We start from the raw sequence: 27,201 nt of genomic DNA on the forward strand, positions 1-27,201 counted from the left end.
TGTGTACACTGAGCAAAGGATTTCAACATATTATCCACAATGACACATAGATCTGTTTCCTGAGTGGTGACTCCTAATTATGTAGCTATAATTTAGATTGCCCTTCTGTCAATATATCACTTTACACTTATCCACATTAAATGTCATTTGCCATTTGTATGCCCAATTATCCCAGTCTTGCAAGGTCCTCTTACAATTTGTTAAAATCCTCTTGTGATTTAATGGCATTGAATAATTTTGTGACATCTGCAAATTTGATCACATCACTCATTGTCCTCTGCAAGGGCTTCTGGGAGAAGTTTGCATTTGAGCCTTCGCGATCTCTCCTGCTGCAAGACTGCAAGGCCTGTAGAAGCGGGAGCTGTGGGAGCTGAAGTTTGGATGGCTCACAGTATCCTTTGGGGTCCTCTTCCTGGACTGCTGGGAGAAATATGCAGATGAGCTTTCCTGTCCTCTCCTGCTGGAAGTGAACGGGGCCTGTGGATCCTGGGGCTTTAGGAGCTGATAATCCATGGTATTCTCTGGAGTTCTCTGTCAGAGCTGCTAGGAGAAGCATGCAGATGAGCCTGTTGCTCTGCACTTACTGGAATACTTCAGAGCCTGTGGAAGCCAGGGCTGTGGGAGGTGGATAGCTCGTGGTGTCCTCAGGATTCCTCTGGCAGGGCTGATGGGAGAAGTATGCAGATGAACCTTCTAGTCTTCTCCTGCTGGAAGAATACAGAGCCTGTAAAAGCTGGGACTGTGGGATCTGAAGCATGGATTGATTGATTGATTGATTGATTGATTTATTTATTTTCTTTTAATATACCGATGCTCAAGACCAGGTCTTATCGTACCGGTTTACAATGGCTCGCAGTTCTGGAATTTCATGGATGGCTCTCTGGCACACTTCTGGAAGCTATAAAATGTGTGTGACAAGGGAAGGAGTATTTGAAAGAATTTCCCAGGAGAGATTTCCTAGGGGGTTTAGACAAGAAAGTAAGAATTTTCTCAGGAACAGGATAGAAAGACTATTACCAGGGGCATATATTGAAGGCAAGTCCTATCTACAGGATTACTTCCTGCCTCACTAAGATGATGCTCTCCTCTCAGATGATCTTTCTTCTCCAAGGCAGCACAGGGGCTGCCAGATTGGAGGTGGGACCTCTCTACTATGTCCCTGAAGGTCTCTTGTATATACCTCACTGTCTCTCTTAGCTCCTCCAGGTCTGCCACTCTAGCCTCCAGAAATCAGACTCATTTTCTGAGGGCTAGGAACCTTTGCACCTAGTGCACAAATACAACCTCTTGCCAATTGGGAGATAATCATACATGTGGCAGTCATTGCAAAAGACTAGATATCCTCCCTCTTACTGCTGGACTACTCTCTGCATCATAGCTTTGATGATTTGTTATTGAGTTTAAACTTCTTAGGGAGTAGGGATGTAAAGCTAATCTAAAGTATTTTTATTTTATTGATTTAGTTTATATTTGACTGTCAATTACCCATAAAACACTACAATTAACCTACTTATAACTACCTAGTTACCCACCTTACTGACTCTTGTTTTGAATTAAATTCCTTCTGTATCAAATCTATAGTAAATATCTAGTAATAAATTGATTCACATAATGGCTTTGATATATTATCTGATGATAAGTGTGAGAATGAGTTGTCATAAACGTCAAAGATTTTACTATATGGAACAGCTCATTAGCATTGTTGACAGAGGCTAGAATGCAATTTTTGTATTAGCTTCATTTAGCAACGTCAATTGCTTGCCTGTACACAGACAATTAATGTTTATATAAACCCATATTATTGGCATTGTATGTTCTACGTCAGCGAAATTCTAATTTGGATAGCTGCTGCTTCTCTCTCACTAAAGATTGTGAGAACCAAGGGGAGAATTTGGGTTTCTTCATTTTTACTAGTTTTTGTGGTACCAATTCATCCGTAATGCTGACAATTGACTTGTGCCAATTGCCACTAATGTCGTAGTACCTTCTGAGGAGATAGTAATTAATAAAGGTAACAGTTTCTCCTTAAAAGTAGAGGGTTGGTCATGCGATGTGCTAGAGAGAAGTAGATGCATGGTCTGAGAGCACCCAGGCCTTCCAGCTGATAATCCTAAACCATCTGAGTTTTACTGACTTTATTTTGTGCTGGCGAGATGTCTAAAGAAATATCTACAAAATCCTTGCCAGCGATGTGGGCTATGCAGTTGGGTAAGCCTAAGAAATGTGAGAAAAAGCAAGTGGTGCTGGGCCAGGAGGACTCGGTGGATTAGCAGGCCTCAGATTTTTCTTCTAAGCTTACCTCGAAGATTAACAATCAGCTGGCTGTGGTTGTTGAAAAAATGGCATCACTAGTAGCTTCCATGCAAGAAAACATGTCGAGAATTGAAATGACGGAGGCTCGGGTGGAGGAGCTGGGAATGTCGCTGACTCATACGCATGGTAAAATTGATATGCTGGAAAAAAGTGAAAGATATGGAATTAAAAATTGATGACATGGAAAACAGGGGACGCAGGAAAAAAATATGATTGCTAAGGCTCCTGGAGGGGGAACAAGGCTCAGAACCTGTGGCGTTTTTCTCTCACTGGTTTCCTGAAGTGCTAGATAGTCCTCTGAAAGGAGGAAAGCAGAAAATAGAACGGGCACATCAAACAGCTGCCCACTCACTGGGCCCAAATGGTCATCCCTATACAGTCATTATGCAGCTCCATCTCTATCCATACAAAGTATGTGTTTTGAATAAGTTGATGACTTTACTTTTCTTCTGTTGTCCTCCAGTGCTGGGGGTTCTGGGGAGTTCTGTACCATCGGCACAGGATGGCAATGGCCCACATGTGGTCTCCTTCTACGTTGGTTTCATTTTTATTTTTCTCTTTATTTATGACTTTTTTCTTTTAGGAACTGCTTTTTTTGTCTGAAATATTGCGATTGGGATGTTTTTTCCCTTTTCTTGAAAAACAGAAGGAGGGGGAGGGTAAGAGGGATAGGGGGTAGGAAGGTTAAAGGTAACCCACTGGCTGCAGTCTTTATGGGGTTTATTTTTACACTGCTGGAGGGATAAATATATATTTTCTATGCCAATTTTACTGCTGCAGGTTTATTTATGTTTCAACAGACAATCTTTTGTTCCTGATTATTGGGTGTTAATGCGGAAATGGTCTCCAGAGGAACGCAATGCAGACCAAATGTCATACATTTGTACAAAATGACAGATACACAGACAGTAATCTGGGAACTTTTAAGAGAAGCCTGGGACTTTATCATAGTTTTGGAAGACATCAGTGAGTACAGCTATACCAGGATGTTTTTTTGTTTTCTTTTTGGTAGATGATGCAATGATGGCAAGGCTGAAATGCAGGACAAATTATTTGGTTCCCTCTGTAGCTATTGTGGGGATTTACATTTTTTATTTTTGTTGAGGAGTGGGTCAATGTGGGTAGATAGAGGGGTGGTAGTGGGGTATAAGGAGGGAGGGGTCTTACATGAAGGAGATGTGGGACATGAGCTGTTTTTATGCCTGTGTATTTTTTAGGTTATGTTTTGAATTGTGCACAGCAATTGAGAGCTTGCTTCTGGGCCATGGGGATCTTCCTTGGGAGGATAGCTCTATCATCCTTGTTCATCCTGAATATGTAGGAGTTCCTGAATTCTGTGATAAACAGAGGACACTTTATTTTATCGCTTTGGCACTTTTCTATTTTTGGTATGTTGGGATGAGAGTGTTATGAGGAAGATGGGAAATTGCAAGTTATTAAAAGAAAAGTTTTTTTAGTTTTCACTTGGGGAGAATTGTTGGAGGGTGTTTTTGATGTTAAAATCAAACAGTGGGATACAGATGCAGGATGTTATTTGGAGGTGATAGTTCAATTTTTCACTCGGAGTTGATGGTATATAATTTTTATTATAACTCTTAAACTTTCTCAAGATGGTGTTTGATGTTCATATTGTTTCCATAAATGCATGGGGCATAGCTACACCAATCAAACATCAAGGGTGTTTCAATTTATCAAAAAATGTGATCTCTTCATATGTTCTTAAAGATGTTTGACGAGAACAATATCCCTCCAGTAAAGATTACACTTTTTTCTCACCTCGTCATAAATCTTATAGTAGGATAGGAGGCAATGTCTTATTATGGATTGCAAACAGGTTAAAAGATAGGAAACAGAGAGTAGGACTAAATGGTCAGTTTTCTCAGTAGAGAAGGATAAACAGTGGAGTACCCCAGGGACTCTACTGGGACTAGTGCTTTTTAAAATATTTATAAATGACTTGGAAAAGGGCACAATGAGTGAAGAGATCAAATTTGCAGATGGTGCAACATTATTCTAAGTTATTAAATTACAAGCGGATTGTCAAAAAATGCTGGAGGACCTTGCAAGACTGGAAACTTTCGATATAAGGAATGTGCCTTCATTTTAACTGAATTTGCAAAATGCAATGAATAAGGGTCAATTTGTTTGATTCAATGGGCCCCAAAATGAATTGAGTACCCCCCAAATTAAACAAATCTTATTTGTTTAATTCAGTTAAAACTTCCATCAGGCATAAACCTAGACTCGAAGCCAGGGCCTCACTTAGGGCATAGGCTGAGGTCCACAGAAGGGGCCACAGCCTAGGTCCTAATGCAATGCCAAGGTCTCAGCCTAGGGACAAAGCTGAGGCCTCACATAGGGCATAAGCCAAGGTCCAAAGCAGGGGCTGCAGCCTAGGGACAATTGCAATGCAGGGATCTTGGCCTAAGCCTGGGCCAATGCCAGGGCCTCAGCCAAGACCCATGCAAGCAACTTATCTGATCCATCGTGTATCAGTAGCCACAGACGGCCAGCCCCCAATGCCTGGGCCTCGACCCAGGCCTGGCGCTAGGATCCGGCCAGAATCTGGGCCCAGGTCTGACAATGACCCCCAGTCTGGAGGGTAGATGCTGATGCCTGGGCCTTGGCCCAGAGGCTGGATTCCAATACGTGGGTCTCAGCCTAGGCTGGAGCCCGAGCCCATGTCTGATGCCATGATCCATCTTGGAACCTGGGTCCCAATGCCTGAGCATCAGCTTGGAATCAGGACTGATGCTGGGGCCTGGCCAGGAAGCTGGGTCCCGACACCTGGGTCTTGGCCTAGGTCAAGGCCTGGGGACAGGCCCAACACTGGGGCCCAGTCTGGAGGCCAGGTCCTTATAGCTCCATTGGATGCTCTTCTTTCTTCTTCTATGTTCCTGAACTGATGCCATCTTCTGTGGTCTCATTGCACCAAAGTTAATTAATTCAGGCATGACTCCAGCATATAGCATCAGTTCAAGAAGTCTGAGTCTGGAGCAATGCCACGACATTATTACCAGGCCTCGGCTCTAGCCTAGGCCAAGGCCCGGCATCAAGACCCGGTCTCCTGGCCAAGCCCTGACATTGGGACCGGGTCCAGTCTCTGGCCTGTGCTGAAGTCCAGGCATTAGGACCCTGCCTATGGTCTGGGCCCTGGCATTGGGGCAGGGTATGGGCTCCGGAGTGAATACCATCTGATCAAGGTGATTTACTACTCTTCAGTTTGGCCTACCACATCTTCCAGGTTCACCGTGATTTGGTTCAGTTCATCTGAATCGTCGACCCTTGAAAACCATCTCTGGAACTGGTATCTCCCCAGCATGCTCTGCAGTACTCACTGAAGCAAAGAATTTGTTTAATCTTTCCGCGATGGCCTTATTTTCCCTAAGTGCCCCTTTAACCCCTCGATCATCTAACGGTCCAACTGGCTCCCCCACAGGCTTTCTGCTTGGATATATTTTAGAAAGTTTTCATTATGAGTTTTTGCCTCTATGGCCAACGTTTTTACAAATTCTCTCTTAGCCTATCTTATCAATGCCTTACATTTAACTTGCCAATGCTTATGCTTTATCTTACTTTCTTTTAATGGATCCTTCTTCCAATTTTTAAATGAAGATCTTTTGGATAAAATAGTCTCTTTCACCTCACTTCTTAGCCATGCCAGCAATTGTTTGACCTTCTTTCCACCTTTTTTAAAGCATGGACTACATCTGGACTGTGCTTCTAAGATAGTATTTTTAACAATGTCCACACCTGTTGCACACTCTTAACCTTTGTAACTGCACCTTTCAGGTTTTTTTAAACTATTTTTCTAATTTTATCAGAGATTCCCTTTGAAAGTTTAGTGCTAGAGCTGTGGATTTACTTACTGTCCTCCTTATAGTCATAAATTCAAATTATTATGATCACTATTGCCAAGCAGCCCCACCACCATTACCTCTCTCACCAAATCTTGTGCGCCACTGAGAATTAGATCTAAAAATGCTCCCTCTCATCAGTTACTGAACCAATTGCTCCATAAAACTGTAATTTATTTATTTATTTATTTATTTATTTCGAATTTCTTCTATACCGATAACCGTTTGCACATCGTATCGGTGTACATACAACTAAGAACTATTGGGCAAGGCCCTTACATAGAACAATAGCAAAAAGGAAGCAAAACAAACTATATATAACATGAAAGGAGGAGCAATAAAACGGGTATGTTAGGCATAAATTATACGCTGTATAATACATAATACATAAACTATAATACAAGGTAAAGAGAGGTTGGGAGTGGGAAAGATAAGGGTAACAATAAGGGGAGTATAGATGACAGGGGGGGGAGAGAGGGGTTTCTAGTGATTAAGAAATAACTTACTGGCTGTCAGGTATTATTCGTGGAGGGGGGAGGGAGTAGAGGGTAAGCCTGAAGGAACAACCATGTTTTTAGTTTTTTTTTTAATTTAGGAGTGGAGGTCTCGGTGTGTAAGTCAGGGGGTAGGGAATTCCATAAGGTGGGACCAGCAAGGGAAAAGGCTCTGTTTATAGTAGAAGTAAGTTTGATGGATTTGATTGATTTATTCCATCCAGAAACTTTCTCTCTCTAGCATGTCCTGTCTTTTCACTTATTGGGGTAATTTAAATCTCCCTTTATTACTGCATTGCTAATTTGTTGGTTAGCTTCCCTAATTTCTCTTAGCATGTCATTGTCTGTCTCATCATTTTAGTCAGAAGGACCTAACCTCCAGACTGGGGGTCATTGTCAGACCTGGGCCCAGATTCTGGCTGGGTCCTAGCACCAGGCCTCGGTCGAGGCCCAGGTGTTGGGATCCAGCATCAGGCCTGGTTCCAAGCTGATGCTCAGGCATCTCCTCGCTATACTCTTCCCCAACACACAAGGGATTTCTACCCATAAAGATTCAATTGTGCATTTAGTCTCTCTTGCAGGATCTTTATCCTGTTGGACTCTATGCCATCCTGGACGTAAAGTGCCACCCACTCATCTGCTTTGCACTTTTTTTTTCAGTGCTTCAAAGTGGATTTTAGTTAGGTACTGTAGGTATTTCCCTATCCCCAGAGGGTTTACAATCTAAGTTTATACCAGAAGCAATGGAAGATCACAAGAAGTGACAGCAGGACTCAAACCCTGGTCTCCTGGCTCATAGTCCACTGCTCTAACCACTAGGCTACTCCTCCACTCTGGAATTGCAATATAATTTGTATCCTGGTACAGCACTATCCCATTGGTTATCCTCTTTCTATCATGTCTCTAAGATGCCAATTAAGTCTATGTCAACATTTACTGCTAAACACTCTCTCTCCCATCTTACTTCTTAGACTTCTGGCATTAGCATACAAATATTTCAAAGTGTGTTTTTTGTTTGTATTAACATTCTACTTTTTAGTTGACAGGGATAAATTGGATTCTTTTAGCTCAAGTGAATCCTTAATTATTGGCACTTGGACTACTTTTCTTACTATTGGGACAACTACATAAGAACATAAGAAATTGCCATGCTGGGTCAGACCAAGGGTCCATCAAGCCCAGCATCCTGTTTCCAACAGAGGCCAAAACCAGGCCACAAGAACCTGGCAATTACCCAAACACTAAGAAGATCCCATGCTACTGATGCAATTAATAGCAGTGGCTATTCCCTAAGTAAAATTGATTAATAGCCATTAATGGACTTCTCCTCCAAGAACTTATCCAAAACTTTTTTGAACCCAGCTACACTAACTGCACTAACCACATCCTCTGGCAACAAATTCCAGAGCTTTATTGTGCGTTGAGTGAAAAATAATTTTCTCCAATCAGTCTTAAATGTGCTACTTGCTAACTTCATGGAATGCCCCCTAGTCCTTCTATTATTCAAAAGTGAAAATAACCGAGTCACATCTACTCATTCAAGACCTCTCATGATCTTAAAGACCTCTATCATATCCCCCCTCAGCTGTGTCTTCTTCAAGCTGAACAGCCCTAACCTCTTCAGCCTTTCCTCTGTTGGGATGTCCTAACTTCAATGCTTTATAGTAACCTTCGAAGATACCTCTCTCTGAACCATGCACTGCTGAATGACTGTCAGCTTTCCCCTTTGTTCTAGTTTAAAAGCTGCTTTATCTCCTTTTTAGAGGCTAGTGCCAGCAGCCTGGTTCCATCCTTGTTAAGGTGGAGCCCATTCCTTTGGAAAAGACTCCCCCTTCCCCAAAAGGTTCCCCAGTTCCTTACAAAACTGAATCACTCTTCCTTGCACCATTGTGTCATCCATGCATTGAGACTCAGGAGTGCTGCCTGCCTCTGGGGACCTGAACATGGAACGGGGAGCATTTCAGAGAATGCTACTCTGGAGGTTCTGAATTTCAGCTTTCTACCTGAGAGCCTAAATTTGGCTTCCAGAACCTCCCTCTGATATTTTCTTATGTCATTGGTGCCCACATGTATTATGACAGCTGGCTCCTCCCCAGCACTGTCTAAAATCCTATCTAGATGTTGTATGAGGTCTGCCACCTTCACAGCTGGTAGGTAATTTACCAGGTGATCCTCGCACTCACCAGCCACCCAGCTGTCTATATTCCTAATAATCGAATCACTAACTATGATGGCCAACCTAACCCTTCCCTCCTGGGCAGTAGCCCTGGGAGACACATCCTTGGTGTGAGAAGACAGTGCACCACCTGGAGAGCAGATCCTTACTATAGGATCATTTCCTGCTGCACCAGGTTGATGCTCTCTGTTCAAGAGACCTTCCTCCTCCAAGGCAGCACCAGGGCTGGAGCTGGGACTTAGCTACTCTGTCCCTGAAGGTCTCATCTATATACTTCTCTGGCTGCCACAGCTCTTCCAATTCTGCCACTCTAGCCTTTAGAGGTGTGCATTTGTTTGCAACATATTGGCAATCTGCAACGTATGTGCCATATTCGTTGTATTCGTGAGGGTCCCGAAACGTATTGCGAACCCCCATAAATACAACGTATCACTAACGAATAAACCCCCACCCTCCTGACCCACCCCAAGACTTGCCAAAAGTCCCTGGTGGTCCAGCGGGGGTCCTGGAACGATCTCTTGCACTCTGGCCGTCAGCTGCTGGTATTCAAAATGGCGCCAATAGCCTTTGCCCTTACTATGTCACAGGGGCTACCGGTGCCATTGGTCGGCCCCTGTGACATAGTAAGGGCAAAGGCTATCGTGACATTTTGAATACCGGCAGCCGACAGCCCGAGTGCAGGAGATCGCTCCAGGATCCCCGCTGGTCCACCAGGGACTTTTGGAAAATCTTGGGGGGGTCAGGAGGGTGGAGGGTTGTAGTTAATTAAATTTCAAGGGTTGGGATGGGGGATTTTTTGGGAAATGAATACATATGTAACTAATGAATGGATCGGGGTCCCCCGAGAACGGATGCAACAGATTTGGATCCCGACGAATATGAATACCGAATGGGATGAATCCGTCCCTGCTGTACATCCCTACTAGCTTGCATATATCAAACTTGCTCTCTGAGAGTCAGGAGCTCTTTGCACTGGGTGCACACATACAACTTCTCAGCAGTGGGTAAAAAATCATACATGTGTCACTCAATGCAAAATATGGGAAGCCCTCCTCTTGCTGTTGGACTGCTGCCTTCATCTTAAATTTGTTCAGTTCCTAGTTAAGTTTAGGTTGCTATGGGAATAGTAATGCGTACAATTAGGGTCCTTTAAATGATGTATTAGTATATCTGGTAGTGACCTACAAGGAAATGATTAAACTCTTGATAAATTCAGAAATTCCCCATGCATTAAGTTAAAAGGCTGATTTTTTTTTTTTTTTTTTTAGTGTGAATGTGTCATCTGCCTATATATTTAAGGATGGACTATGGGTAGGTGGGAGAGGACTAAGAGGGAAGAAAATATAAACAGACAAAACTCCTGGTTTTTGCCTGCCCTCTGACTAGCTATTTAATACATCAAAGAAATAAACTAGTTAGTAATAATTGGCGCCCAATTGATTCTAAATTGTAAATGTTGCTGTATAAAATATAATTGGCGACTTCTATAAAGAAATTGAAGCGATTGTGGCAGCTTCAGTAAAGGAAATGAAGTGGACCGCACAGCCATAAGATATGTGGGCTAAAAGACGATAAGATAAGTCACTGTCGGGGCAAGAAAGGCTTTTGCCATCACATAAACGGGTTTTCCTGTTATCATCACTATCGGGTGGCACCAATACTAAAATTATTCAACATTTGGAAATTTCATTACTGCAAGCCAGTTTGGCTCTGTGTTGCAACCTTTAAAACTGAATTGTTGCTCATCAGAATTCACAATTTTGAACTGTGGTTGACAAGAAACGTTACCATTGGGAGCTAGTTTTGACCCAGCGCCTAAATCTATACAATTGAATTATTGTTGATTGGAATTGTTTTATACAATCTAACTCTTTTTCACAGAAGTGTCTGAGATACAACCATATATTATCATTGAGAGCCAGTTTGACCCAATGTTCAAATTCGTACAACTGAATTTTGATATAATCAGAAGTTTTTGTGATATTGGAAGTTCGCCTTAAATGCGATATTAGAAGTTCACTTTAAAGTTAAAATCTATGACAATTAGTTTAATCTGTGATATAGAGTTGAAATCGATATCAAATCCAGGAAGGAAATTGGAAAAATCATTGTTATAAAAAGAAGCTAAGTTTAAATTAACATCAAATCTGGGTGGTTGGGCAATCGGCCAATTTACAGTATAGCTACAACAAATAATGTTTTCATTATTGAGCAAAACATTCTTTTAATAAAACTCTATATTTAGTATCAATTTTAAGAATTAAAATTAATAAAAAAAAGGATAAATCATAGGCCAGTGATTGTACCAACACGTCTTTCAAGGATGTATCTCTGTTATTTAACAGAATCATTGGGCCGGTGCTGAGGTCTATTTCCTTTCAAAAAAATTTATTCATACAAAAAATTTACAAATTTTTTTTTTTTTTAAAGATTTTCTTCAATAAACAATTATATTTTATACAGCAACATTTACAATTTAGAATCAATTGGGTGCCAATTATTACTAACTAGTTTATTTCTTTGACGTATATTGTATACTAGTTATTTCCCTTATAATTGTCCTAGCTATTTAATACAAACACACTAAAGTATATACCCCAATAGTATACTTCTCCCCAAAACGTTTACATTGTAAAATTTCCCCAAGCAGTACTTAATTATTCTTTTCGTCCACCAGCAAGGTGATCCTCTCCTCTCAGTGTTCCCACTGTGCTTCTTAAAATGTGTATTTATGGGGCCGTTTTTGCATGAGCAATGCTTTTAAAATCTACCTTTAAAGGTTTTTGCCATAAACACAAAGGGGTAGATTTTTAAAAGTACGCCCGCGCGTACTTTTGTTCGTGCACCAAGCACAAACAAAAGTACGGCGGATTTTAATAGATACGCGCATAGCCGCACATATCCTTTAAATTCCGGGGTTGGCGCCCGCAAGGCTGCCCAAAATCGGCAGCCTGCACGCGCCGAGCCGTGCAGCCTGCCTCCATTCCCTTCCATCCCTCTGCACCTTCCCCTCCCTTCCCCTCCCTAACCCACCCCCCCAGCCCTATCTAAACCCCCCCCTATCTTTGTTTTAAAAGTTACGCCTGCCATTCCCTGGCCCGGGAGCTGTTTTGTAGGCCTTGGCCACGCCCCCTAAACACCCCTGGGCCGGAACCATGGCCGTGGCCTCGTTCCCAAATGGCGCGCCGCCGTGACACGCCCCCGACATGCCCCCCAGGAAAGCTCCAGGACTTACACACGTCCCGGGGCTTGCACACGCTGCCGAGCCTATTCAACATAGGCTCAACGCGCGCAGGGGGAACTTGGGGCAGGTTTTCGGGGGGTATGCGCGTATCTTACGCGCGTACCCCTTTGAAAATCTGCCCCAAATTGTTCTGCATCGAAAAATATATTCACTTCCTCTCCCTTCCTCAACACACATTTACAGGGAAATTTTAATTTGAAGTTAAACCCCAAGGAAATTGCTTGTTGTCGTAGTGCTAAAAAATCTCTACGCTTATATTGTGTGGTTGAAGATAGGTCTGGAAATATCTTTATATTTTCATTGAAATAGGAAATTTTCTGAAGTTATTTTTCATTACATTTTGGACATCTGCGGTTGAGATTAATGAAACCAACAAAGTGTTTCTATCCAATATTTCAAAAGAAGAGTTCTCAATAATTTCTGTAAGATTTTCTTGCAAGTTTAATCTGTCGTTATCATTGTCCTTGCATTGGGAAGGAAATAGCAGTATTTATGGCTGGAGAATTCCCATCTTCAAAACCTAAAATCTCTTGTAAGAATTTTTTTTAAAGTGGCAAAGGGGGTTTCTCCAATAATTCTGGGGAAATTCAGAATTCTAATGATCAAGTGCCGTGAAGCATTTTCCAGCATTTCCACTCTCCTAGCTATGGCATTTCAATCTTTTACCACAGAAGCCTTGAAATTAAAGTTTTCTATTTCCTTAGCTTCTAGAACTGCAACTTTTGTAGTAACCACTTCAATTTTTGATTGTAGTGTAGTTGAAAATTGAGTATTTGGGGTCGCCAAACTCTCAACCTTTACACTTAAATTGTTCATCGCATTAGCCATTCCTGCCATTAAGTCCCATAGCTCAACCATTGTGATGTTTTTAGGGCGGCTTGGAATCACTAGGGGTTTAAATTCTGGGGGGAATTCTTGGGGTATATGCAGGTTATTCCCAGCTGTTCTTATCCCCAGAGTCCCTTCTTCCAGCCCAGGTCTCGAGCTTCTCTCGCCAGTCAGGTCCTCTGGGACACCCGCTGGTAAAAATGCTGTATTAACAGCACTCGTCAGCGATGTCTGCTCTGCTGCCCCAGAAACAGTGCCCTCACTCAGCGATCTGTGCTGCGACACCAGCTCTGGTCTCTGCGTCAGCAGCTGTCTTAGGTCTGGACTCAGCAAAGTTTCCTCCGGTGTCAGGACGGCTCTCTCCACTCCTGGCACAATGGGTTCCTCAACTCGCGGAGTTGTAGTTGTCAAGTTTAGGAATCGTGTGATTTCTTGCTGCATAATTGGTGATGAAGGAGGGATTGAAGGGTAAACCCTTATCTTTCCCTTCCTTTTTGGTGGCATTGGGTTAGGAAATCAGGTAAGTCCAAAGTGCAGCAGAGCTCCAACACATCTCTACTCGCTGCATGTCGCCATCTTGGATCACCTCAGTAGTGCTTCAACAAAACAAACATCAATAGGTCAAGTTATTAGCAGGAGGAGCTTCTACTCATCTCTTAGGGTTTCAGAGGATGATGTTTTTAATCTAAAAGTGGTTGGACAACTGATATTTCTGACTAGTGATTTTTTTTTTTTTGTTGTTGCTTATCAGGCAGTTTGGGTTTGGGATCCACCAGAACACTGATGAAGTTCAGCTGTCCATTACCCTTGGGGTAGACTGAGAATCGGAAAACATTAATTCCTTTCTTTCAGCAATTTGGAGCTGGGCATGATTTAACAGGTTAAAGCTAAACCCTGAAATGATTTAGTAACTATGAACGTAAGACAGAAATTAGAAACTTGGAAGCTTGTTTGAAGAACAGTCTATCAGTTCATATCTTTCCAAGATTTCTAACAGTGCTTTTATCACCTGCATCTGATTTTAAAAAATTAAGCCTTGGTTTTGAAAAAGGACCAGACTCTTAATAGATGCTGCTGTAATATCACATCTGAACTACTGCATCACCTTGTATGTGGGACTTCCTGTCAAAGTCCTAAGGCATTTGCATTTAGTAATGTCACTACTCACTTTTTGCCCAGGGATGATTTCTGCAAGTACATTAAACCATTTCTACCGTAAGAGAGCTGCAGCAGCTTCCTATTCAGATTTCAACACAATTAAAGATTGTTTTCCTGGTCTTTAAGGCCATAAATGGCACAGGATCTTAAGACCCAGTTGCATCCTTACATTATTGCCTATGTAGTGAGCTGCCAGGAAAACTTCCATCTTGTGGTCTCCTTGGACACGGTCAGGCAGGTTTCTATTAGGAATAAAGTCTTCTCCTGCATTGCAAACTGCCATGAGAATTACAGTCTGTGTAGGAGTATCTCATGTTTCATACACAGCTGATGATCTGCTTGTTTCATTCTGCATATGATCCATAGCTTTAATTTTTTTTTAGAATTCTGCCATATAAAATATTTATCTGTGGTGTTAGATCAGGCTTTTTTGAATTTGATGTACCTTGGTGTTCATTGGCCTGATATTGATCTATTTTCAGATGCATTTGTGCTTTATTGTTTATGTACTATGTTATTTATGGATTGTAAGAGGCAGGCTTGTGTTCATAAGTAAAATATATATGAATGTTTTTATCTTCTATGATGATTTTATGTTCTTTTGCCAATTTGATATGTAATTATGATGACATTATGTTTTACTGTATATGGAGAGCTCCTGGTTCCACCTCACTTTGGGGCAGATTTTAAAAGCCCTACACGCGCCAAGCCTATTTTGCAAAGGTCCGGCGACGTGCGCAAGCCCCGGGCTACGCCTATGTCCCGGGGCTTAAAAAAAGGGGTGAGGCATGGGCGGTCAGGGGCGGGGCAGGGGTGTGGCCAGAGGCCTCTGTAGGGCCTCTAGGCCGGGGGATCGCACGCTGGCCCAAAGGCAGGTGCAACTTGCCAAACAAAGGTTAGGGGGGGGGGTTTAGGTAGGGCTGGGGGGCGGGTTAGGGAGGTGAACGGAAGGGAAGGTGGGGGGGGGGGGGGGGTGGAAGGAAAGTTCCCTCCGATTTTGGAGCAGCCTCAGAGGGAACAGGGAAAGCCATCGGGGCTCCCCTAGGGCTCGGTGCGCACAAGGTGCGCAAGTGTGCACCTCCTTGCGCGCGCCGACCCCGGATTTTATAACATGCATGCACATGTTATAAAATCTGGTGTAGATTTGTGCGCACCAGGTTGCACACACAAATCTATGCCTGCGCATAGGTACTAAAATCTGGCCCTTTGTGCATGATCTTTTATGATAAGGCAAGTAAAAGTGTGAAAGACATAAATAAACCATATTTTTGGACATTGTGAGCTTAATTCACTAAGATGTTTTTGTCCATAGAAACAAAATGGGAGGAAAACTTCAGTAAATGAGAGCCTATTCAAGTTAAAGCACCAGATAGAATTAATGTATCTTTAGAATAAAAAGAGAGAAAAATAAAAACATATTTAGACTCTGATAGTTGTTAAGTAGGGTATCCTCATCATTTCATATCCAAGAAGAAACACTGCTCAGGTTTTTTTTTTTTGGATTTTAATGATTCTATGAGATCATGATACCTTTTACTGTCGAACATGAACTTTTAAGACTACTAATGGATTTTGAAATTTTGGACATTTTGGCAGTTTCAGTGAGCTATTTTGCATCAATGCATTTTGTGTATAGATATATTATATATACAATATAAAATAGCTCACTGAAACTGCCAAAATGTCCAAAATTTCAAAATCCATTAGCTGACACCCACAAAATATACAGAGAATAAGAAATTGTTCCTTCCCAAACCTTAGCACACAACCCTCCAGCCCAACCGCACTGCTGTGTCATTGCCCCTCTCACTGATGCCTGTGTATCCATCCAGCTGGTGTGTGCTATACCATTCCATCCCCAACTTTTTCTGGCCATACAGGAGCCTCTTTTTAGCCCCTGAGGAACCGAAGTCATAGGGTGCACATGCAAGTATATGTACAGTATGGGCCGGATTTTAAATGCCCTGCGCGCGTAAATCCGGCCGGTTTTACGTGCGCAGGGCACTCGCACACTGGCGTGCCTATTTTGCATAGGCCGCCGGCGCGCGCACAGTCCCGGGACGTGTGTAAGTCCCGGGGCTTTGTAAAGGGGCGGGGAGGGGGCGTGTCCGGGGGCGGGGCGGGGTCAGGGGGCGTTTCGGGGCGGGACCGGGGGCGTGGTGCCGGCCCGGGGGCGTGGTCGATGCCTCCGGACCAGCCCCCGGGTCGGGTGATGGCGCGCCAGCAGCCCGCTGGTGCACACAGATTTACGCCTGCTTTCAGCAGGCGTAAATCTGGCAACAAAGGTGAGGAGGGGGGTTAGATAGGGCCGGGGGGGTGGGTTAGGTAGGGGAAGGGAAGGGAAGGTGGGGGGAGGGTGAGGGAACAGGCAACACGCGCCGACCCCAGATTTTATAAGATGTGCACGGCTACGCGCGTATCTTATAAAATCCAGCGTACTTTTGTTTGCGCCTGGTGCGCAAACAAAAGTACGCCCTCGCGCAAATTTATAAAATCTACCCCATTGTGCACACTGCTTGCCATGCATGCTCACAGGCCAGCATTAAATAATGACAGAGCTCGGAAAATATAATAGTGATATTTTTAATGTGTTCTTTATTTAGTTTTGAACTTCTAGTCTTCTGCATATCTAAAATGTATCAGTGTTTCTAGATATATATAGATATATATAGATACCGTATATTATTTATACAGGAAGTCCTCAGACTTATGAACCAATTGGTTCCTCAAAATCATACCTTAAGTTGAAATGCTGTATGTCCAAACCAATTGTTCCATAAAAATAATGTTATAAATGGGGGATTGATTCCAGCACCAGAGCCCAATACCCTATTTTCACAAAATAACCTGGAATTTCATAACATAGTACTGTAAAAAGCATAGATATTTTGGGGTAGATTTTCAAACAAGGCGCGTTGGCGTACTTTTGTTGGCGCTCCAGGTGCCAACAAAAGTACGCGGGATTTTAGTAGATACGCGCGGAGCCGCGCGTATCCACTAAAATCCTGGATCGGCGCGCGCAAGGCTATGAATTCTGTATAGGCACCGCGCGCCGAGTCGCGCTGCCTACCCCCGTTCCCTCCAAGGCCGCTCCGAAATCGGAGCGGCCTTGGAGGGAATCCTCTAACGCCCTCCCCTCATCTTCCTTTCCCTTCCTCTATCTAACCCACCCGCCGGGCCCTGTCTACACCCCCCCCTTACCTTTCTCCGGGGATTTACGCCTCCCGGAGGGAGAAGTAAATCCCCGCGCGCCAGCGGGCCTCCTGCGCGCCGGGCCGCGACCTGGGGGCGGGTACGGAGGGCACGGCCACGCCCCCGGACCACCCCGGGCCGTAGCCACGCCCCCGTACCCGCCCCCAAAATGCTGCCGACACGCCCCCGAAACGCCGCGATGACCGGGCCCGCCCCCGACACGCCCCCCTCGGAGAACCCTGGGACTTACGCGAGTCCCGGGGCTCTGCACGCGCCGGTAGGCCTATGTAAAATAGGCTCACCGGCGCGCAGGGCCCTGCTCGCCTAAATCCGCCCGGTTTTGGGCGGATTTAGGCGAGCAGGGCTCTGAAAATCCGCCCCTTTATGTTTAAATGTTTTTTTATTAATTTTTCGCCATCAACAATTGAGACAACACTGAGGAGGGTGGTACTCAGAGCCCCCTCAGAAGCATTACTTATTTTTTATCTTTAGAAGAATGTACCTAGGCATTCCTACAGGCCATTGCACTGACACTGTTTTGAGGAGAGGAAGTCTCTGGTATTCTTACTACTGACATCTCTGTGCCAGGCCTCATGGTCATCAGTACAGCAGTGTGTGCCTGTCAGGAGACACTCAGGTGTCTTAAAATTGAATGAAGTGTTGTAAGTTGGATAATGAGAGTCAATTTAAAAATATTGCAACTCTGAATCATTGTAACTCATAACAGCTTAAGTCAAGGACTTCCTGAAAACTTATTTACACAAATCCACAAAACTATTGAAAACTGTTTTTTACATTGAACCCAACAGAAACATCTCAACAACTAGATGTTTCAACTGGGTTCACAAAGCTATTAATCAAGTTGACATAGGGGTAGATTTTTAAAGTAATGCGCGGGCGTAGATTTATTTGCGCAACCCGGTGCAAACAAATCTACGCCCAATTTTATAACATGCGCGCGCTGCCACGCGCATGTTATAAAATCTAGGGTTTGCGCACGCAGGGGGGTGCACAATTGTGCAACCTGCGTGCGCCGAGCCAAGCAGCCTGCCTCCGTTCCCTCCGAGGCCACTCCGAAATCAGAGCGGCCTCGGAGGGAACTTTTTTTCCGGCCCCCCCCACCTTCCCCTCCCTTCCCCTACCTAACCCACCCCCAGCCCTAACTAAATCTTCCCCTACCTTTAAGAAAGTTATGACTGCCCGAGGCAGGCGTAAATTGCGCGCGCCGGCGGGCTGCTGTTGCGCCATTCTCCAGCCTGGGAGCTGGTTCTGAGGCCTCGGCCACGCCCCTGAAATGCCCCCAGGCTGGCGGCATGCCCACAGCCCCACCCCCCAGAATGCCCCCAAATGCCGCACCGCCCCCGACATGCCCCCCCCAAGCAAAGCCCCAGGACTTTGCGCGTCCCGGGGCTCTGCGTGCGCCGGTGGCCTATGCAACATAGGCATGCCGGCATGCAGGGCTTTTAAAATCTGCTCCTTAGGGAATAGCCACTGCTATTAATTGCATCAGTAGCATGGGATCTTCTTGGTGTTTGGATACTTGCCAGGTTCTTGTGGCCTGGTTTGGCCTCTGTTGGAAACAGGATGCTGGGCTTGATGGACCCTTGGTCTGACCCAGCATGGCAATTTCTTATGTTCTAGATGTGTGTAAAGATGTTTACTTATGTACTGCAGACTTGATATTTTGGTTTAGAAACCATTCTCTATGGTGAAGTACTGATAACGAGATCCTAATTGTTGGGGTTAATGTTTTATGTATGGATAATAATGTGTGAGTGGTGTGCATGAGTAGTGTGAATAAAATATTGTTAATAACTCACTGTTGTCAGTTTTGTTTTTGTTTTTGATTATATCAATTTGGTTAAAATACCAATAAAGTCAATATTGTAAGACACATTAAAGGGTGCATGTATGAAATAATATTTTAGTGAATTAAAAAAGTCTTTAAAAAGGGTATCTTTTTTGCTATAATATATATACAGATATAAATATAGGTATACTAAATAAATTGTTTTTCATTGAGGTTATAATAATTGCTTTGAGCTTAAGTATTCTTTGGATTGATGACCTTTGAAGAATAATTTTTGTCCCCTTGGACCTATTTGATTATTGTTGATTTATTTATTCATATCTTGGGAAAAATGTGAATTCTAGTTGTAAATAAGGATTTACTCTGTGTGCCAGCACCTTTTTATCTTTATGAAAATGCAAATCGATATATAACAGCGTGGATGGCAAAACATCAAGAAAGATAGTCTATTATTATCCTGGGGATGGGACTGCAGAAAGATACATTGTTTTTATCCAGTATTTCACACTCATTATCTGGCACTCTGGGTATGAAGGTCTCTCTTATCAAACAGCAACAGGCAGGCTTTACCAGTTTCTAATTAGCCTCACACAGCTTTGTTTTCCGACCCTGTGCTGAAAGAATTTACTCGTGATTGAGGCTGCAGGCGTTTTGACTCTGAAAAGAGAAACAAATAGTAACTAAATCAACCACTATGTGGACAGTCCTCTATCTCATGAACCTATTTCTCTCTGGAGGGTATGAATTCATTATTCAGTGTCCTTAGTATTCCCTGATATGAAGATTTTTTTTAATTGATTGAAGTATCTGAATCCCTTTTATATATTTTTGGGGATTATTTTCAAAAGGATGTACATGCTAAAATAGGGTTTTACATGCATAAATGCATTTTACACGCCTAAGTGAACTTTTGAAAATTGCTCAATATGGGGTAGATTTTCAGACATATGCGTCGGCATAGATTTGTTCATGCATCCTGGTGCGAACAAATCATCCAATTTTATAACATGCGCACACAGCTGCACATGTTCTAAAATACAGGGTCGGCACATGCAAGGGGGTACACAATTGTGCAACTTGCGCACGCCGAGCCGCGTAGCCTTCCTCCGTTCCCTCCGAGGCCGCTCTGAAATTGGAGCGGCCTCAGAGGGAACTTTCCTTCTGCCTCCCCCCCACCTTCCCCTCCCTTCCCCTACCTAACCTGCCCCACAGCCCTATCTAAACCCCCCTGACCTTTATCGTTGAAGTTACGCCTGCCTCTGGGCAGGCGTAACTTGCGTGCGCCAGCCGGCTGACGGCGCGCCATCCCTCAGCAAGGCCGCAAGGGTGGAGGCCTCGGCCCTGCCCCCAGACCGGCGCCTCACCCACAACCCCGCCCCGGAACACCCCTTTTTCGAAGCCCCGAGACATACGCGTGTCCTGCGGCTTGCGCACGCCACCAAGCCTATGCAAGATAGGCTCGACGCGCGCAGGGGCAGATTTTCGGAGGTTATGCATGTATGTTATGTGCGTTACCTTTTAAAATCTGCCCCTATATGCTACTTTTATGTATATAAATCCTTTTGAAAAATATCCTCATTGTGTGTGTAAATGGGGGTGGGAGACAGGAAAGGGGATGAGTGCTTGACTGTTTCCTTCTGTTTTATGGTGGTGGGGGACTTCCAGCTCAGTTAGAACAAACCTCTAGAGAGGCATCAGCGCCAAGAACCTTCATTCACAACTACCTGGGGTTGTCCTAATTCTTTATACTTCTCTTATTTGATCCAGTCATCACAATGAAACAAATTGTGTGCAGCTGGCCTATTGTGCAGACACCATTTTAACAGAAGAAATATTAAGGAGTGAGCCACAGGCACTAATGGTGAGGTCTATTACTGACTCCCTTTATTTTTTGTAAACTTGGAGAACAATTTTCAAAAGCCATTTGCTTACAATCTGCTTTGGCTTGAATTCACCTGTTTAGTTTGACAATTTACATGATAAGAAAAAGATACATACAGTATTAGTATATTGCCATAAAATGTTTGAATGTTATAATACAAAAAAAATGTCCAGTGATTGGGAGCCCAAACCCTTCAATTGGTCACTGGAGTTGTTTGAAATGTGGTCGAGCAGATGGCACAGTGAACCAAACCCAGGGTATCCCAAAATCAATTTCTTTATTTGACAGGGAAGACATTTCCTGTCTGTGGCTTAACAGAACCCCCACCCTTCTCCCCCTCTTTCAAGTGAATGACTTGGTTAGCCCAGCAACGGTCCACTACAACAGTCCACCTTCGATAAACCCAAAACCTGGAACAAAGAGTTCAATCCAACTATGGTTAGGTAGTTTCAAGAATAACTATAATATTTAACAAAATGAGGATATTCACATCAAGACTTCCACATTAAAGGTTCAGAAAGACATTAGCAAAATTGTTTTAGCTGCAAAACAAATTCCTTAGCAAAATCAAGAATATTTCATCAGTAGCAAGATACTTCACTCACTCAGTTCTGGAAGTTAAGATTGTTTGATGTGTAACCCAAGAATTTCATTTTGATTCATTCTCCCTCACTAACATTACCAGTTTCTTCTATCTCCTCCATCATTGAAGTAGACATAAAACCACACCTTCTTTTTGTAAAAATCATATATATACAGGTTTTGTTTTTCTACATTGATACATCACTGAAGGTAACCAGAGGCTTTCTGTTTTTGACAGAGATGTATTTTTATGTACTCAGAAAACAGACTGTCAAAGTGCCATATTTCACATATTTTGCAACCACATATCCTTTTGCAATAGCCACATTCAACTCCACAGTGTACCAAGTCTCTTTGAGGGCTCTCTCCTCATCCTTGTGGATGAACATTTCCTCCAGCTGGTTGTCAGAACATGTATGACACAAGGGGAACATGAGCTTTCCACCCATTTGGATTTGTAACACAGGGAAAAAGAGCTTTCATGGAGGGTACAGTTTGGCTTTAACAAATCCAAAATAGTCTGAGAGGAGGCCAAATTTGTCATAAATGATTTGTGTGTGACCAATTGGATATTCCTTGTTTTTTTTGACAAATAGGTTTAGGCTGGTAAAATCATAGTAATGTATTTTTTCTCCAGGCCTAGTTTTATAGTACATACAAACAGCATTGGTTCTGCCACCAAAAAGGGCATCTCTGGGTATCAATGGCTCCAGTAGGTTTTAGAAAGTCTGCATAACCCCTTATATTTTCTTCCAACGTTCTCTTCCATTCTTGTTCCCACAAACTTATGACCTTAAACCATTATCTTTTCAGGAAATCTGCTTTGATTTGTGTTTTGTAATTGAGAAAACCAAATGTAGCTGTTAAAGGGTTCTGGTCTTTATCATTATAATAGCTTGGACAACCATGGAAAAAGCAACCATTACATTCAAAAGCTGTTTGTACCCCATCAACAAGTGCATAACCTTCAAAAAAATGGGGACCGATCTGCTTTGCACCCTCCTTTAAAACATGTGTAATCTGTATTTGTTTTATGGGCTCCATATACATAAGCCACTGGATAGAGGGAGACGAACATCTCGTTGTCTGCCTGTGATAGTTGTCTGGAGGGACAAGTGCCACAGTCTTGAGTTCTTAAAACATAAACCTATACATAGCCATGCACATGGATGCAAATGTTATGTACTGGAAGGGATCTATGCAATTTTTCACAGTTTTAGATTCACCACCCTGCTCGTCTACAACTGTCTCACTCTTAGGGATGTGAATCGTTTTAGGACGATTAAAATTATCGTCCGATAATTTTAATATCGTCTTAAACCGTTATGGAACACAATACAATAGAGATTCTAATGATTTATCGTTATAAATCGTTAGAATCGTGAGCCGGCACACTAAAACCCCCTAAAACCCACCCCCGACCCTTTAAATTAAATCCCCCACCCTCCCGAACCCCCCCCAAATGACTTAAATAACCTGCGGGTCCAGCGGCGGTCCGGAACGGCAGCGGTCCGGAACGGGCTCCTGCTCCTGAATCTTGTTGTCTTCAGCCGGCGCCATTTTCCAAAATGGCGCCGAAAAATGGCGGCGGCCATAGACGAACATGATTGGACGGCAGGAGGTCCTTCCGGACCCCCGCTGGACTTTTGGCAAGTCTTGTGGGGGTCAGGAGGCCCCCCACAAGCTGGCCAAAAGTTCCTGGAGGTCCAGCGGGGGTCAGGGAGCGATTTCCCGCCGCGAATCGTTTTCGTACGGAAAATGGCGCCGGCAGGAGATCGACTGCAGGAGGTCGTTCAGCGAGGGTTCCGGCGCCTCGCTGAACAACCTCCTGCAGTCGATCTCCTGCCGGCGCCATTTTCCGTACGAAAACGATTCGCGGCGGGAAATCGCTCCCTGACCCCCGCTGGACCTCCAGGAACTTTTGGCCAGCTTGTGGGGGGCCTCCTGACCCCCACGAGACTTGCCAAAAGTCCAGCGGGGGTCTGGAAGGACCTCCTGCCGTCCAATCGTGTTCGTCTATGGCCGCCGCCATTTTTCGGCGCCATTTTGGAAAATGGCGCCGGCTGAAGACAACAAGATTCAGGAGCAGGAGCCCGTTCCGGACCGCTGCCGTTCCGGACCGCCGCTGGACCCGCAGGTTATTTAAGTCATTTGGGGGGGGTTCGGGAGGGTGGGGGATTTAATTTAAAGGGTCGGGGGTGGGTTTTAGGGGGTTTTAATGTGCCGGTTTTGCGATTTTTCGATTTTTAGATTTTTCACGATTTTTCACGATATTTTACCCCCCCAAACGGCAACAATACGATTCCCTCCCCCTCCCAGCCGAAATCGATCGTTAAGACGATCGAGGACACGATTCACATCCCTACTCACTCTCTCTCTCTCTCTCTCTCTCTCTGTCATTTTCTTAATTTCAGATCTGTACAGAATACATGACTGCCTCAAAATGTTCACATCCTGCTGGCAATAATAAGTGAGCTCCTTTTGTAAATCAAAGGGGTTATATTGATTGTCCCTGTACCACTTAAAAAATTCCTCTCTTTCTCCAGGCATCATATTCCCAACTCCATAGTATTCAACACCAGGCATAGGACCCACATAATTTTGATTAATCCGAGTATTAAAAAAATGAGGGAAATAGCCCTTACAGCTTTGAAACCCCATGGCTTGTGGAAGCTTGCTGAGCTTCATGGGCAGAAAATGTAGAGTCTTTATACCCAGGGCTTCGATAGTGATTTGTAAGAGCGTAGCATCCTGAGCTAATAAGCACACGTCCATCTTGTCCTCTAGCAGTTCACTAACTACAAAATAACCATCACAGCTTTTAGAATTATGTGCTATGACGGTGTATCTTTTGAACTTTCTGTCACAAAAAAACTTAACAAACTCAGAAAGACTCTCGAGACCTTTAAATTCCCATTTTCTTTTGTTTCTTAAATCTATCACACATATGTAATTGGGAACATGCCAACTTGTTTCCTGCATAGTCTCACAATCATAAAAAGTATACTTTTTCAGATATTTGGGCATAAAACACAATTGTTTGTCACTAGCAGTCAAGGACTCACAGCACAGCTTACATTGTCTGCCCTCACATTTATGCCGCTTGACAACATAGGTTTCATATTTCTCACATAGGCCTGGATTTTCTAATATCACAGAGCTCTTTGAATCCCGCAGTAACGGGGGGCAGGGGGACAAAGCGGGGGCGGGTCTGCGAAAGGGGTCTGTAAAAGGGGTTTTACCTTTTCGCCACCAGCAAAGTTTTTGCTGCATCCACTCCGACGACGTCCCAACTCCTTCTCTTCCGGTGCTGACTCCGCCCCTATCTAGCTATCGCATGCAAAAAAAGGGACTTTTCGCGTGTGATAGGGATAGAAAATGACCCCCATAGTATTTTAGACAAGCACTAAAACACCCCCTTATTTTTACACCTAAACATTGTTCAAATGTTGAGACACCATCAAGCATGACTTTTTATGCTTTGATCACCCCAGCTCTGCATGCAATTTTTTAGCACGGTCTAACAGCTCTGCATCTGTGAACTTTATTAGTGACATGAGGGCTGCAAGGCTCTCTGTAAAGCATAGATTGTTACCTGTTTTATTCAAGTGTATTAAATGCATTCTCTTTTTATGTATGATTTGGCTGGATAGAACAGATCTTAAAACCCTGCATGCACCTCCTCCCCTGTTCCTTATTATAAGTATAACAATACAGAATGACTCTCCAATCTGTTTTTCTCTATAACACTGCATGAATTTACTGACTTGGTCTAAGAAATCATCAGCATCCAGATCCTGAGGATTTAACTTTCTTGAATAGATACAATTATGAAAATCTGTCGAATGTAAATGGACTTGCACATAATCACCAGGTGAAATTCTGTTGCTTATTTCATTTAGAACGTGCTCTATGCATTGCTGCACAACATCTTCTGCATCTATGAATGAGGTTATTCTATCTATATGAATAAAACAAAATTCCTCTGAATAAAGCACACTAATACATTTCTCTGTTTCATGGCCCTGCCTTCTCACAAATTGCACAAAATTCACAGGTTCATTTTCTGCATGTGCAGAGGGGCCTGATATACAGTTAATTACCAATCCCTCTGAAACACAGTCATCATCAGTACAATTATCAAAAGCCATGCTTTCATAATCTTTCTCTACTGTGTCACTGTGCAGTGGCTCCCTTTCTGGAATTACCTTGTTGTCTTTTCTTTTGGAAATTTGCCCCTAAAAAATAAAAATAAAAACAACAAAGGGAGTCACACATTTTATTCTTTTTACAATATTTGAAGGAAAATGTTGTAACCTTGTAAAACTATATTTACTTACCTTCATTTGATTTGCTCTCAGAAAAGCTGTGTGACCTTATAATATTTTCTTTTGAGGTCTTGCTACATCCTGGCTGTTGGTCTGTGTTCAACAATGTAGCCGGTTTTGTAATATTTTCTCGGTCTAAAAATTAAAAATAACATGAGGTCACACATTTTATTCCATTTACAATATTTTAAGAAGAATGTTGTTTCCTTGTAGAACTTTAAAAAAAAAATACTTACTATGTTGTTTATCTTTGGGTTTTTTGTAAGGTGGTTCTTCAAATTTTGTTGGCATATTCAGTTCTTGGTCTGACCTGTAAAAACACAAGGCAATATCAGCCCTGAGAACTATTTGGAGGTTTGCTCATATAAATGTAAAAATGTTTACTTACCTTCATTTGGTTTGCTCTTTGAAAAGCTGTGTGCCCTTTTTGTTTTTTCTTTAGGTGTCTCACTGTATACTGGCTGTTGATCTTTGCTCAATGATGTATCCAGTTTTGATACATTTTCTTGGTCTGATAATAAAAAACAGTCACACTTTTTTAAGAACATAAGAACATAAGAAATCGCCATACTGGGTCAGACCAAGGGTCCATCAAGCCCAGCATCCTGTTTCTAGGGATGTGCAGCCAAAAAGTTTTCGTTGCATTCCTGATTCGGATTCGTCGGGGCGCAAATGCATTACATTCGGCCGTATGGCGCCCCGATGCGTTAATACGGTGAGTTAAATTTGTGTCCCGGCTAAAATTAAAATTAATGACAACCCCCCACCCTCCTGACCCCCCCAAGAATTACCAAAACTCCCTGGTGGTCCAGCAGGGAATCCAGAAGCCATCCCTGCATTCTCACACCCTCGTTTGCCGGTTTCATCAAGGTGATCGAAGCCATTTTGAGACGCAAAGTGATCGCGTCTTGAGACGCAAGTGATCGTGTCTCAAAATGGCGCCATATCGCTAAGTCGTCTTTGATTGCCTTTGTTATCCTTATGTAGTGATGTGGTTTCCGTACGGATATAGTCGCGGCCGCTAGTCTCCTCAAGAAGACTCTGCCCATTGGGATCACCTTACAAGCAAAGTTAAAAGCGCCCACTATGGATTGTACCTCCCACAGTGTTAATTTTTTCGCCAGCATTGCGGTTTCAATGAGGTTCCGCAAATTCTGGAAGCCTGGATATCATTCTTTCTGAATCCAGTTCAATGCCCAAAAAACACAAGTTTGTCCCTGGCCCTTCAGTCTTGTCCATTGCCAAAGTTACGCCGAAATCCTTCGCCACTCCTTGGAAAGTCCCTAGTAAGCGAGCCGCTGCGCCTGTCCCTTCCGGGCCGATGAACAAAAAGTCGT

General features: G+C 43.3%; 1 long non-coding RNA gene across 1 annotated transcript; it reads right to left on the minus strand.

Annotated features, from left to right (window-relative positions):
* Positions 1 to 26,455, minus strand: LOC115084674. The gene is made up of 6 exons (XR_003854627.1): positions 26,253 to 26,455; positions 26,101 to 26,174; positions 25,877 to 25,999; positions 25,745 to 25,774; positions 2,300 to 2,453; positions 1 to 707 (listed from the first exon to the last, which is right to left on the minus strand). It is a non-coding gene; the product is annotated as an uncharacterized LOC115084674 (long non-coding RNA).
* Positions 26,456 to 27,201: the final 746 nt, after the last annotated feature.

This window comes from Rhinatrema bivittatum, chromosome 2 (assembly GCF_901001135.1).
Source record: "Rhinatrema bivittatum chromosome 2, aRhiBiv1.1, whole genome shotgun sequence".
In the NCBI taxonomy this organism is placed as follows: Eukaryota; Metazoa; Chordata; class Amphibia; order Gymnophiona; family Rhinatrematidae; genus Rhinatrema; species Rhinatrema bivittatum.